General features: G+C 39.5%; 1 pseudogene; it reads right to left on the bottom strand.

The window, feature by feature from the left end:
* Window positions 1-754: 754 nt before the first annotated feature.
* On the bottom strand, window positions 755-13,703 carry LOC118720171 (annotated as a pseudogene).
* Between the last annotated feature and the right edge of the window lie 280 nt (window positions 13,704-13,983).

Below are 13,983 nucleotides of genomic sequence, written 5' to 3'. Positions count from 1 at the left end.
CACTGTATTACACAGTGATTTTTTTTATTTTTCTATTTTTAATTTTTTTATTTCTTTATTGATTCAGGTATCACATATTTGTCCTCAATCACCCATTCCAATCCCCCACCCGCTTCAGTGCTTTTAACATTTAAATGTTGTTCATATTATATACCCATCACCTACGTAAGCATGCAACTTTTTGTTTTTTTTGTGGTTTTTATGAAATTATTTCCCTGTATTGATTACAGTAATACATATGTCTCTTTATCTCTCCACTGCACCCAACCCATTCCTACCTTCACCACCCTGGTGGCCATGTCTATTGGTTAGACTTATATGTAAGTATCCATGTCCTTTGGCTGACCTCTTACCCCTAATCCCATGGGATTCCTATGTCCTAAGTAATTTTAAGGGTTTTCAGATCACACTCTTCTGGCCACCCCCATTAGACAAAGAACCACAACTCCCATGAGACCAAAGTCCCCCAGCCCTATTAGACCAATAACTCCCATTACACCAGACCCCCCCTTCAATATTAGACTAATAACCCACTATAGACTAAGACCCTATTAGACCAAGACCTTAGTACTGAGACTAGCCCACAATTCTACCCCCATGAGACCAAGATTCCCCGTTCACACCGTCCATTAGACCAAGATTTCACTCCCAGCTTCCTCCCCCTCCGAGAAAATGACAGTCCTGCCTGCCCCCACCCCCTGCCCAGGTATACCTCAGAGGAGGGTCTATGGGGTTGACAGTACCCTCAGTCCTCTCAGGGTCTTCTCCTCCGCTCCTCCACCGCCAACGAGGACTGAGTCTTACCAACCTCAATAAGCAGACGGAAGTCCTCACTCCCTGGAAACGCCAACACAGAAATGAGGGAATAGAACGTTGGCGTCAACAATCAGACCTCAAGCCTGTGAGCACGCATGCGTGGGGCAGAGGTGGGTGGGGTCAGGGCACACGGGGGGGGGGGGGTCAGGGCACTGCATTCTGGGAAGTCCACTTGGTTGGGAGCTTGGGAGTCCCCTTTCCGCAGGTCTGAGAGCCCAGACCTGGATGGTCAGCATCGCTTCTCTCCTCTAAGACCTGACCCCCTGGAGGTGGAAGCACCTAATAGCTTTGCTTACTTTATGTGTGATTGCGTGTTATCTAAATTGAAAATATAATTAGTTGGGATTTGGACCAAAACAGAACCCAGTTATAGTATTTACTCAGAGCTGAGCAAGTGATCCTCATGATTTTGACTGTGTCTGCCTCCTATTTAAAAGAGGCACATTTGTTAAAAAGTGTCCACATTCATGTAAATTCACTTTGAGCAAACAGCTAATGTAACCCTCAGAACAGGATTATGGGAGGGTGGTTTCCAGATTCAACTGTGCCATTTTGTGTACATAAACTTCTGGAAATTATTGCACTTCTCAGACCTTAGTGTTGTTCATTCAAACATGCAAAGCAAAACTTCTTCAATTCTATGGGCACTATGTAACCACAGTCACGGCACAAACATGAGCATAATCCCCATCATTCCACAGTGAGGCTAACATTGAAATGTCCCACAAATTTTACACAACACCTCCTACATAAGCATGCAACCTTAAAGTAAATATAAAAATAAGAAACTTTCCCATGATTTAAAAGCTCCATTCTGGAATATTAGGCTATGAGAAATGCAATAGTAAGGCAGTCAGATACCCAAATACTCTAGAATCAGATGAACTCAGATATTAACAGATGAAATTAAGTAGTCACTGGCCATCAACCTATCTGTCACTTACCAGTAGAATATATTCACCAGCTACTGCACAGCTTCTGCAGGAAATTTAGTGTTGGGACACCACAATTTTCAGAACTTGTCCTTAACTGTCACCAGTAGTCTTTTTACTATTTCTATTTAATGGGAATGTAATTTTATTTTTGTTTCTTTCCTTTATTGATTACAGTATCATATATGCCTTTGTCCATCCATTGTACCCAGCCCCAGTCATGTCCTCTCCACCAAGGTGTCTGTGTCTATTTGGTAGGCTTATATGCATTCATCCAAGTACATGGATTGATCTCTTAACCCTAATCCCATGGTATTCCTTTGTCCTAAATAATTATAAAGTTTTCAGACACACTTTTCTGGCCACCCCTATTAGATCAAGAACCCCAACTCCCATGAGACCAAGAACTCCCATCCCTATTAGACCAATAACCTCCATGAGACCAAGACCCCATCCCCATTAGACCAATAACCCACTTTAGACCAAGACCACCCCAGCAAGACCTTACTACCACGACTAGGCCACAACTCTACCCCCATTAGACTAAGATTCCCACCTCACACCGTCCATTAGACCAAGACTTCACGCCCAGCTTCCTCCCCTTCCCAGAGTGAGAGTCCTGCCAGCCCCCCGCCCCAACCCACCCTGCCCAGGTAGACCACAGGTGCAGGGGTATGGGGTTGACAGTACCCTCAGTCCTCTGGGGCTCTTCTCCTCCACTCCTTGACCGCTGACGAAGACTGAGTCGTACCTGCCTCAAACCGCAGATGACAGTCCTCACTTCCTGGATTCGCCAACACGGAATAGAGGGAATAGAACGTTGGCATCAACTGTCAGACCTCAAGCCTGTGAGTGAGCACGCATGCGCGGGGGCGGGGGCGGGGGTGGGAGGGGTCAGGGCACGCGGGGGTCATAGCGCTGCATTCTGGGAAGCCCAGTTCGTTGGGTGCCTGGGAGTCCCCTTTCCGCAGGTCTGAGAGCCCAGACCTGGATGGTCAGCATCGCTTCTCTCCTCCAAGACCTGACACCCTGGAGGTGGAAGCACCCAATAGCTTTGCTTACTTTATGTGTGATTGCATGTTATAGAAATTGAAAAAATAATTAGTTGTGATTTGGACCAAAAGAGAATCCAGTTGTAGCATTTATTCAGATATGAGCAAGTGATCCTGATGATTTTGACTGTGTCTGCCTCCCATTTAAAAGAGGCACACTTGTTAATAAGTGTCCATATTTATGTAAAGTCACTTTGAGCTTATAGGTAATGTTCACAACTGGGTTGTAGGAGGAATGCTTCAAGTTTCAACTGTGCCATTAGACCAATAACCCCCCCCCCCCGCATTACACTAAGATCTTACTACTGAGACTAGCCCACAACTCTACCCCCATGAGACAAAGATTCCCCCCTCACACCGTCCATTAGACCAAGACTTCAATCCCAGCTTCCTCCCCCTTCGAGAAAATGACAGTCCTGCCTGCCCCCACCCTCTGCCCAGGTATACCTCAGGGAAGGGACTATGGGGTTGACAGTACCCTCAGTCCTCTCAGGGTCTTCTCCTCCGCTCCTCCACCGCCAACGAAGACTGAGTTGTACCGCCTCAATACGCAGATGGAAATCTTCACTCCCTGGAAACTCCAACACAGAAATGAGGGAATAGAACATTGGCGTCAACAATCAGACCTCAAGCCTGTGAGCACGCATGCGCGGGGCGGAGGTGGGTGGGGTCAGGAAACGCGGGGGGGGGGGGGGGTCAGGGAGCTGCATTCTGGGAAGTCCCCATGGTTGGGAGCTTGGGAGTCCCCTTTCCAAAGGTCTTAGAACCCAGACTTGGATGTTTAGCATCGCTTCTCTCCTCCAAGACCTGACACCCTGGAGGTGAAAGCAGCTAATAGCTTCACTTACTTTATGTGTGATTGCATGTTATAGAAATTGAAAAAATAATTAGTTGGGATTTGGACCAAAAGAGAATCCAGTTGTAGCATTTATTCAGATATGAGCAAGTGATCCTGATGATTTTGACTGTGTCTGCCTCCCATTTAAAAGAGGCACACTTGTTAATAAGTGTCCATATTTATGTAAAGTCACTTTGAGCTTATAGGTAATGTAATGTTCACAACTGGGTTGTAGGAGGAATGCTTCAAGTTTCAACTGTGCCATTTTGTGTCCATAAACCTGGGGGTGGGGGTAAATTACTGCACCTCTCTGACCTTAGTATTGTTTTCTCAAACAAGCAAAGCAAAACTTCTTCAATTGTATGGGCGCTATGTCATGGCACTTTCACAGCACAAACATGAACATAACCCACTGTATTCCACAGTGATTTAAAGATTGAAATGTTCCGCATATTATACACCTACCTCCTACATAAGCATACAACTTCTTGTGTTTGTTTTAAAAATAATTTTCTTTCTTTATTGATTACAGTATTACATATGTGTCTTTATCCCTCCAGTGCACCCAACCCATTCATACCCTCATCATCCTGGTGGCCATGTGTATTGATTAGGCTTATATGTAAGTATCCATGTCCTTTGGTTGACCTCTTACCCTTAATCCCATGGGATTCCTATGTCCTAAGTAATTTTAAGGGTTTTCAGATCACACTCTTCTGGCCACCCCCATTAGACAAAGAACCACAACTCCCATGAGACCAAAGTCCCCCATCCCCATTAGACCAATAACTCCCATTACACCAGACCCCCCCTTCAATATTAGACCAATAACCCACTGTAGACTAAGACCCCTCCACCCCTATTAGACCAAGACCTTAGTACTGAGACTGGCCCAAAACTCTACCCCCATGAGACCAAGATTCCCCCCTCACACCGTCCATTAGACCAAGACTTCAATCCCAGCTTCCTCCCCCTCCGAGAAAATGACAGTCCTGCCTGCCCCCACCCCCTGCCCAGGTATACCTCAGGGGAGGGTCTATCGCGTTGACAGTACCCTCAGTCCTCTCAGGGTCTTCTCCTCTGCTCCTCCACCGCCAACGAAGACTGAGTTGTACCAGCCTCAATCCGCAGATCGAAGTCCTCACTCCTTGGAAACCCCAACACAGAAATGGGGGAATAGAATGTTGGCGTCAACAATCAGACCTCAAGCCTGTGAGTGAGCACACATGCGCGAGTGTGGGTGTGGGTGGGGTCATGGCGGTGGAGGGGGGAGAAGGGTAAGGGTTAGGGTTAGGGTCAGGACGCTGCATTCTGGGAAGAGCCCTTGGTTGGGAGCCTGGGAGTCCCCTTTCCACAGGTCTGAGAGTCCAGACCTGGATGGTCAGCATCGCTGCTCTCCTCCAAGACCTGACCCCCTGGAGGTGGAAGCACCTAATAGCTTTGCTTACTTTATGTGTGATTGCATGTTATAGAAATTGAAAAATTAATTAGTTGGGATTTGGACCAAAAGAGAATCCAGTTGTAGCATTTATTCAGATATGAGCAAGTGATCCTGATGATTTTGACTGTGTCTGCCTCCCATTTAAAAGAGGCACACTTGTTAATAAGTGTCCATATTTATGTAAAGTCACTTTGAGCTTATAGGTAATGTAATGTTCACAACTGGTTTATGGGAAGGTGGCTTCCAGATCCAACTGTTGTAGCTTGTCCTTGAACTTTAGTGGTATGACACCACAATTTTCATAACTGTTCTTAACAGTCTTTTTACTCTTCCTATGTAATGTGAATGTAATTTTATATTAATTCTTCTCATTAGGCCCATTTTTTACTTATGGCCTTTATAAGCCCTATGGGAAGTATTGATCACCTGAAAAAATAACCTTCCATTTAATAAACTTTGGACATGGCTTCACTTATTCATATCTTCATTCCCATAAATAATTTTCCGTACTTTTCTCCTGAAAAGTGCTTGGGCAAATATCTTTAAAAGTTTTCCTAATATTTGATAATCTTTGAGGTTGTTTTAATGGTATTTATAGTCAATTTAATATTTTAATCATTTGTTTTTAGCCATTGGAATTACAGTTGATTTTTTATGAATCATGCATTCAGCAATCTTGCTCAATTCACTTATTAATTTTAATATATGATATGTAGATTGGAATTACATAGTGTAGAAATATATTCATTCAAAATGTGAATAATTGCAGTTTCATTTCAGTTTTTTTCTTATCCTTATATTTTTTATTTTTTTGTATTATTGCCCTACATAAATATTTAATTGAAATGATGCTAAGGATCCTTTTCTCATTCCTGATCTCAGGGGATGTTTTAAATATTTTAGCACTTATTATAATATTAGCTGCAGTTTTATGAATTTTTTATAATCTTAAGTGGGTGATAAGTTATGCCAATTTTTGTATCTATTATAATATTCACACTATTTTGTTCCTTTGTTTTATTGCAATAATATGATTTCAAAGTTTTAATCCAATAAAAATTTATTATAGGCTAAAGTCCACTTCAATAAATTTATGTCAAACTTGATGTAACTTTGGATTCAATTTGTTAACCATATGGTTTTTTTTTTTTTTTTTTTGGTTCTTTTTGCATTTGGTTATGAAAGATATAAAGCTTTGATGGTGTTTTTGTTTGTTTGTTTTTTTAAAGTGATATCCTTATCAGTTTTGTGTAAAATTTTTACAGCCCTCATCAAACATTTGCAGGGGTTGCTACTATTTTTATTTTTATTATCCGCAATATCTCCTGTAAGATTGGTGTCATTTCTTTCTCAATTATAGGGGAAAATTCACCAACTCAGTCACCAGAAACTGGGGATTTTTATAGAAGATATTTCATTGCAGGTTCATGTAATTTAATAAGCATAGGAGTACACAGGTTTCACATTTTATTTTTGGTTAAGTTGGGTAAGAGTTTTTATATAATTTCAATTTTACTGGAATAAAATTGCCTATATTTTAGATTCTATATTGACATTTCTCATGTAAATAATGTGTTACTTTCTTGATAATTTAAAAAATCATAATGAAATATCTTTCTTTGTAATTTTTCCCCTGGAATACTAATATGTTTGTCTTTGATTTACCTGTCCCAGTTTTCTTATGCTTAATTTTACATGATACATTATTTCTCTATACTATTACTTTAAACCTTACATTATCGATCAATTTAAATTGCCCCTCATATAAACACTGCATACTTGGGACATTTTTTTGTGTGTGTCTGAAAAACTTTGCCTTTTAATTGGAATATTTAGAGTTAAAAATAATATTTATATTAATGTAGATTGATATATAGTTGTCTATCTTGTCCTTTATTTTTCCATCTCTTTCTATTTACCTTTTCTTTTTGTGCCTGCTTTTGTGTTTATTAAATAATTTTTGTTATTCAATATAAATTCCTCTCTTGGGTTTTTATCTGTGGTGATTTAAAAACATGCCTTATATTTTTGACACTCCCTTGTTTTAAGAGATAGAATTTATGGCCCCTGGGACAACCTTTTTTTAAATACATTTTTTATTTATTTCAGAGTGGAAGGGAGAGGGGGAGATAGAAACATCAATGATATGAGAGAAAAATAAACATTGATTGGTTGCTTTCTACACACCCTTAACAGGAATTGAAGTTGGGATCCTTCGGTCTGCAAACCAGTGTTCTATCCACTGTGCCAAACAGCCAGGGCTCCTCAGCTACCCTTAGTGACTCTCATAACCAATTGTATGCAGCAGTTTGGTTGCTATGCAAATTCCCAGGCTGAAGTTCCAATCAGCTGCCATTACCAACTGCTACCAGTGGAGGACACCATCTTGGACCTGCAGCCCAGACTCTTTTTGCATTCTTGTGATTCTGAGTCTACCACATGTTGGTAGCAATGTGATTTACAGTTAGTCAAGCATAAAATTGTCTCAGGTTTTGTTGATGTGGCTGTGTCTTATTGAATTCTCAGTTTGGAAGCAGAATTTTGATAGATGTAGAATTCTGGGTTGACAGTTTTATATTTTCTTTCAGCATTGGAAATATTCTTCTCCATTTTCTCTGGTTCTCCATGGATTCTGCGGAGAAGACAGCCATCTTATAAATCATGTTTTTTCTCAGATAGGTAATATATCTTTATTTTCAGATGTTTTCAGTTGGTATACATTTGTTTACTTCACTGATATTGTTATGTTTCATATAAGTGCCTAATACATAGTTAAGTAATAAAATATCTCAATATCTCAATGCCAATATTGTGAGTCCAAATTATTCTCTTTATCTAGATAAAATATTACTTATAACAACAAAACATAGCAGAAGCAAAAGAAAATCTATAGGAAAATATTTAATTTTTATTTCTTATTGAATACATATCTATAAATTGTGTACAAAATAAAATAATTTAAGTGCATTTCCAAGTAAAATATCAAAATTGTTTTTATAATTGCTCACATGTTGAGAAAATATAGAAGAAGAAATTAAAATCCTTTATAAAGAATAAAGTGACACTTGTATTACCTACAGCAAAATACTTGTTTTGGCAAATCATAGCCTATATCTGAAACTATTATGTAAGTATATTATGGAGTTGATTCAGTAACAGGCAATATATAAAACATAAGAGAAAGTAACACAAGTATCTATATAGTTTTAATACATAAAATTGTTGTTATTCCAAATAATTATTAAATGATTAACCAATGGAATAGTAAAACACAACAATTTATACAGCATAAGCATTATCTTCAACAATTATAATAAACATGCTTAATAATTGGTGCAAATTAAATAAGTAATATTCTCTTTATCTTTATATCAGATTATCAAGAAATGGTAAAATGGTATTGATCTTTTGGAAATTAATTTGACATTTTTAGCAAATTCTTTTAAAAACTAATTTGACAGCTACTTAAAATTAAGCATAAATTTCTGGTTATAAAATTGGCAAAAAGGCTATTTTAAAATAAATTATATTGTATTCATTTCATGGGTATTATGTAAATTCTAGAGGCCCAATGCATGAAATTCGTGCAAGAATAAGCCTTTGTAGCCTACAGACTTATGCTTTTGGTGGGGTCCCTTGGCCTGGCTGCACCCTCTTGCAATCCAGGACCTCTCAGGGGATGCCAGATAGCCAGTATCAGCCTGATCCCCACAGGCCCGATCCAGACTGGAGGAAGCCTGATCCTGTGCATTGAGAGTCTGTCCCCTGGTGGTCAGTGCACATCATAGCGACTGGTCAACTGGTCATTTGGTCGTTTGGTTGCTTAGGCTTTTATATATATAGATACAACCAATTAGGTAGATCTTTCATAGTTATAAATGATATATCTATGATATATTGCTAATAAAAAATAAAGCAAATTAAAACTTCACTTGTGTGCACATGTACATAAATAATTATGTAAATCCATATTTATGTATATAACTATTTATGTACATTTTAATGATATAAATCTTATATAGTCAGATACTTTCATTTTTCAAAAGGAAACTTCAAAGAGTGGATTGCTGGAACACAGGATTAGGGTATCTCTAAGTTATTTTATAATTTGACAAATATTCGCACCATGATTATACCACTTTACATCCTATCAGCATTGTGTCTCCTTCACTCTCCATTCTTGCTAGCACTTGTTATGTTCAGTATTTTTAACTATAGTCCTTCTCATAAGTGTGCAGTGGTATCCCATTGTCTGAATCGCATATGTGTAACCAAGGCTTAGTTCTTTTTTGTGCCAGGTATCCCCAGTAAATATAGAGAACAGATCAAAGGCCTGATGTTAATCCTTTTATACTTTTACATGTATGGTTACTTTTAGTGCATGTTGGATTCTCTGTATGAAGTTCTACAGAGGAAATTGCAGGCTCTGGGTGATATTTTTCTTCTTCCAGGGACCATTTCTTTCATGAGTTCTTTTCACCTTGAAACCAACTTTTGAAATTGGGTCTCCAGTCTTGTTGGAGGCATTTTCTATTTCTGGTTCATGTAGATACTTAGGGCATAGCCCCTCAGGGATGCCAAAATAACCCACAAGGTTTGTTTTGTTTCATTAGCCTTCTGCCTGACTGGGTCCTGAGCTCAATATTTGTCCCCTGAGTTAGTGAGAGTGCTGCTCAGGTGCTTAGCCCCTCGGCCTCAAGTTTAGTCTTAGCATCTCCAGTGTTCAATAACCTCTTTTGAATTAGCAAATACTTCGTGGGGAAACGTGTTACCAAATTTGGATCTCACTTCCAGGGTCTCTCTTCTTCCTGAGATATCCTGTCCTTTCCATGCTTGCTTCCTTGAGTTTGATACCTTGACGAGATGTCTTTCATATATTTCCAGCTTTCCCAGTTTTTCTCAGCAGGATGTTTGTGTGATTTGACTGTTACATGTGCTATTTGACTGTTACAGGTGTCTTCTTTAAGGCTATTTTTTTTAATAGTTTTATGTAATAGGTGTTTTTATTGTCCCATTCCAATCAATTTCATTTTTATGTCAAAACTATAAACAACATTTAATTTTTATTTTTGGTAATTGTATATTCATTTTCAGTTGTTAAGAAATAATATAGACATTCTGTGTACCCTATACCCAGTTTCCCCTAATTTTAACATCTGGCAAAAACTAAATTACAGTATCTGAACCAGGATATTAACATTTGTACAAGTCAAGACATAGAACATTTCAATGACCACAAGAATCCTTGGTGTTTCCTTTTTATAGGCAAGTCCTCCTTGCCCCTTAGCCTATCCCTGACTTCTAGCAACTCCTAATCTGTTCTTCATTTCTATAACTTCTTTTCTTTTAATGAATATTTTACAAGTTGAATCATTCTTTTTAAAATATGGAGCCCACACCCGTGGATGCACCCTGACCAAGAATTGAACTGTGACCTCCTAATTCATAGGTCGACGCTTAGCTACTGAGTCACGCTGGCCAGGCGGTGTAATCATTCTTTATTGATCTTTGGGTTGCCTTTTATCACTTAGAATTCTTATCTGGAGTATCATCAAGGGTGTTGAATACAAAATGTTGTTGTTTTTATTTATTACTGAGGAGAATTCCATGATATGGGTATAATCATTCACATTTTGTTTAATCATTCACATTTCTTTCTTTTTTTAATTTATTGGAGTGATACTGGTTAACAAAATTATATAGGTCTCGGGTACATAAATCTACAACACATCATCTGTACACTGTGTTGTGTGTTCACTACCCCAAGTCAAGTCTCCTTCCATCACTATTTATCTCCCTATACTTTCCTCCACCTCCCCTCATCCCCTCTCTCCCTGGCAATCACCACAGGTTGTCCATATCCATGAGTTTTTCCTCCTCTTTTTCCCTCTATTGCTCAATCCCTCCACCCCACTCTCATGCCCTTTTACCCCAACAGCTGTCAGTCTGCTCTCTATCTATGAGTTTTTCTCTATTTTTGCTTGTTCCTTTTGTTCATTAGATTCCACATATGAGTGAACTCATATGACACTTGTCTTTCTCTGGCTTACTTCACATAGCATAATGCTGTCACAAACTGTAAGATGTCCTTATTTTTTATGGCTGAGTAGTATTCCATTTGTGTAAGTCACATTTTTAAAAACACCTGGGTGTTTCCAGTTTTTGGCTTTTATAAAAAAAAAATGTTGTGATAAACATTGCAGTACATGCTTTTGTTTGTTTGTTTGTTTTTTGTTTTGTTTTTGTAAACGTGAGTCTTTATTTCTCTGGGATAAATATTCCAAAGTACAATATTCTGTGTCATATGTTATTTACATGTTTGGTTTTTATAGAGACTGCCTAACTTTTTCAGAATGGCTGTATTTGATATTACAAGAAGCAATGTATGGGTTTGTCTGCATCATTGCCAGTATTTTATGGTATTTAGCCATTCTAAGTTGTTAAACAATTTTCATGTGATTATTTTCTGTAAGTATAAACCTTTGGTGGAATTTCTCTTCATTTCTTTTGACAGTTTTCAATTAGGTCTAAAAAATTTTTGTTATGAAAGTTCTGTATATGTTATAAAAACTTATCAGTTTATGACTTATAAATAAATTCTCACATTATGTAGCTTGCTGTTCCAATTGCTTAACTGATAAAACTGTTAGTATAGCAAAAGTTTTTGAATTTGATGAAGTCTAACTTATTAATTTTCCTTTGTATAGATTGGACATTTGCTGTGAAAGCTATTGACTTTCTGTTCAGACCTAAGACCTGAATGTTCATATCCTATTTCTTTTATATATAAGTTTTACAGATTTTGTTTTACAACTAGATCTGTGATACATTTGTGTTGATTTTTTTTTTTTTTTTGTATGAGATTTGAAGTTTAGACTGAGGCTCAATATTTGGCCTATGGATAGCCAATTACTTTAGCACAGTTTTGGAAAAGACTATTATTTTTCAATGGAATAGCTTTTGAAGCTTTATAAAAAAAATAAATTGGCCATGTCATCTGGGACATTTCTAGGTTCCCTTTCTGTTTCATTGATCTATGTGTGTGTCTCTCTCTCTAGTAACACCACACGATCTTGAATACTGTAGCTATATAATACATCTTGAAATTGCTGAGGAGATTTCTCCATCTTTATTCTACTATTTCAAAAAAATTTTTATGTGTTGTAGATCCATTTTCAGTTCATTCATTCAATTTTAGAATGATCTTGTTAATACCTATAAAATACTCTAAATTTTCTTTAAGACACACATTTGATACATGCTGCACATTTTGAACAAGTTCATTGAAGTATAATCAATTTAAAATAAATTTCACAAAGCTATCATTAACAGTATATTTTTGAAAATACGTAGTAATGAAACCGTTACTGCAATATAGATATTCACTCCTCCCCCGCCAAGTTTCATTATGGAACTCCTATTTCTTCTGTGTGATCCTTCACAAGCCCTTCCCCTTCATCTTATATGGACTTCGTTGTAGAAGCTTTTGTATAGAGATATCATTTCATTTTTTTCTGGTAAAAACTTCAAGGAACAGAATGTCTGCATTATTTGATAGCTGTGCATTTCGGTTATTTTAGAATATGCTAAAGTGTTATGTGGTGTGAATATACGGTTATACTCCCTTCCATCAGTATAAGAGAATCACATTTACTCTAACTCATGCCAACATTTGCTATGGTTAATATTTTTCATTGTTGCCATTCCAATAAGTATCTCACTGTTGCTCTCAATTGCCTGGGTGTAACCAACTATTAGTTCTGTCTGTTCCAAAAGCCTCAGTGAATGAAGAAAATGAATTCCCACCCCCAACTCTGCAATGAAATAGGTGTTGTTTTCCTTCCCACTTACCACCCCCCCCCTTTTTTTTTTTTTACTTAAGAACCAATAATTTTACTTGAAGCAATGGTGAAGCTTGAATATATAAACTTAAGTGACCATTTTGTTCTCAGTCAGGCTCACTTCTCCTTGCTGGCAGCCAGGGTGAGCGCATTAAAGAGGTACCCGGCCAGGCCGGATGTGGGGGCCCCCAGCTTGTGCAGCTGGGTGATATTGGCCCCCACACTGTAGATGAACTTCACCTCCTGGCACAGGTGGTGTTGCTCCAGGAAGCTGCACAGGTGGGCTTTTTCTTGCTGGTGGCCAGCTGGTGCAGGCAGAGAAGGCTCTGGTTGACCATCCTCTCCACGTGCAGGGCGGTCTTCATGGCCTTCAGGCCGCTCTCCCACTGGTTGTGGTCAGGCCTCCTGACAACTCACAGGCGGATCCACGCCCCCGCGCTGGTTCTGCAGCCCCATCAGCGCTGGGGCCTGCTCGCCCTCCTCCCTGGCCTGCCACAGGAAGAAGGTGGCCAGGTGCTGCAGGGCCTGGTCCTGGCGGTCGAAGTAGAAGGCGATGGACTTGTACATGTAGGAGGCGTGCAGCTCCAGGTTGACCTGCTTGTTGATGGCGGCCTCGCGGTGGGCATGGTAGTTCTGGCGCACATGGGATACGGGCCCCGCCACCGCCCCTGGAGGCACAGGGGCCACGGGGGCAGGCGCGGGGGCCATGGGGGGAGGCGCGGGGGCCAGGCCAGGAAGCATGGGCAGCAGGTGTTCCGGGGGTGGCCCTCCGGCCAAGTACATCAGCAGGGCCTCATGGCTAGGACTGAGGGGTGGGCGGCGGGGTGGGTAGCGTGAGACAGGGATTCCCGGGTGTGGGGCTGCTGGCCACTGGCAGTTGGCTCTGAGATGGGACCAGCCCCCTTACTTTTTTTTTCCCTTGATTTTTAAAAGTGTTTTTATTTTATGCTTTATTTTATTGGTTAAGATATTACAAATAGTAGTACCTTTGTCTCCTTTCCTCTCCCCCATTGACTCCCCTCCCCCTGCCTCCGCTATTACCCCCCCCCCCCCCCGCAAAAAG

This window comes from Pipistrellus kuhlii, unplaced genomic scaffold (assembly GCF_014108245.1).
Source record: "Pipistrellus kuhlii isolate mPipKuh1 unplaced genomic scaffold, mPipKuh1.p scaffold_m20_p_16, whole genome shotgun sequence".
NCBI classification, from domain to species: Eukaryota; Metazoa; Chordata; class Mammalia; order Chiroptera; family Vespertilionidae; genus Pipistrellus; species Pipistrellus kuhlii.
The sequence above is the reverse complement of the archived record's forward strand: the minus strand, read 5'-3'. Positions and strand labels throughout refer to the sequence as shown.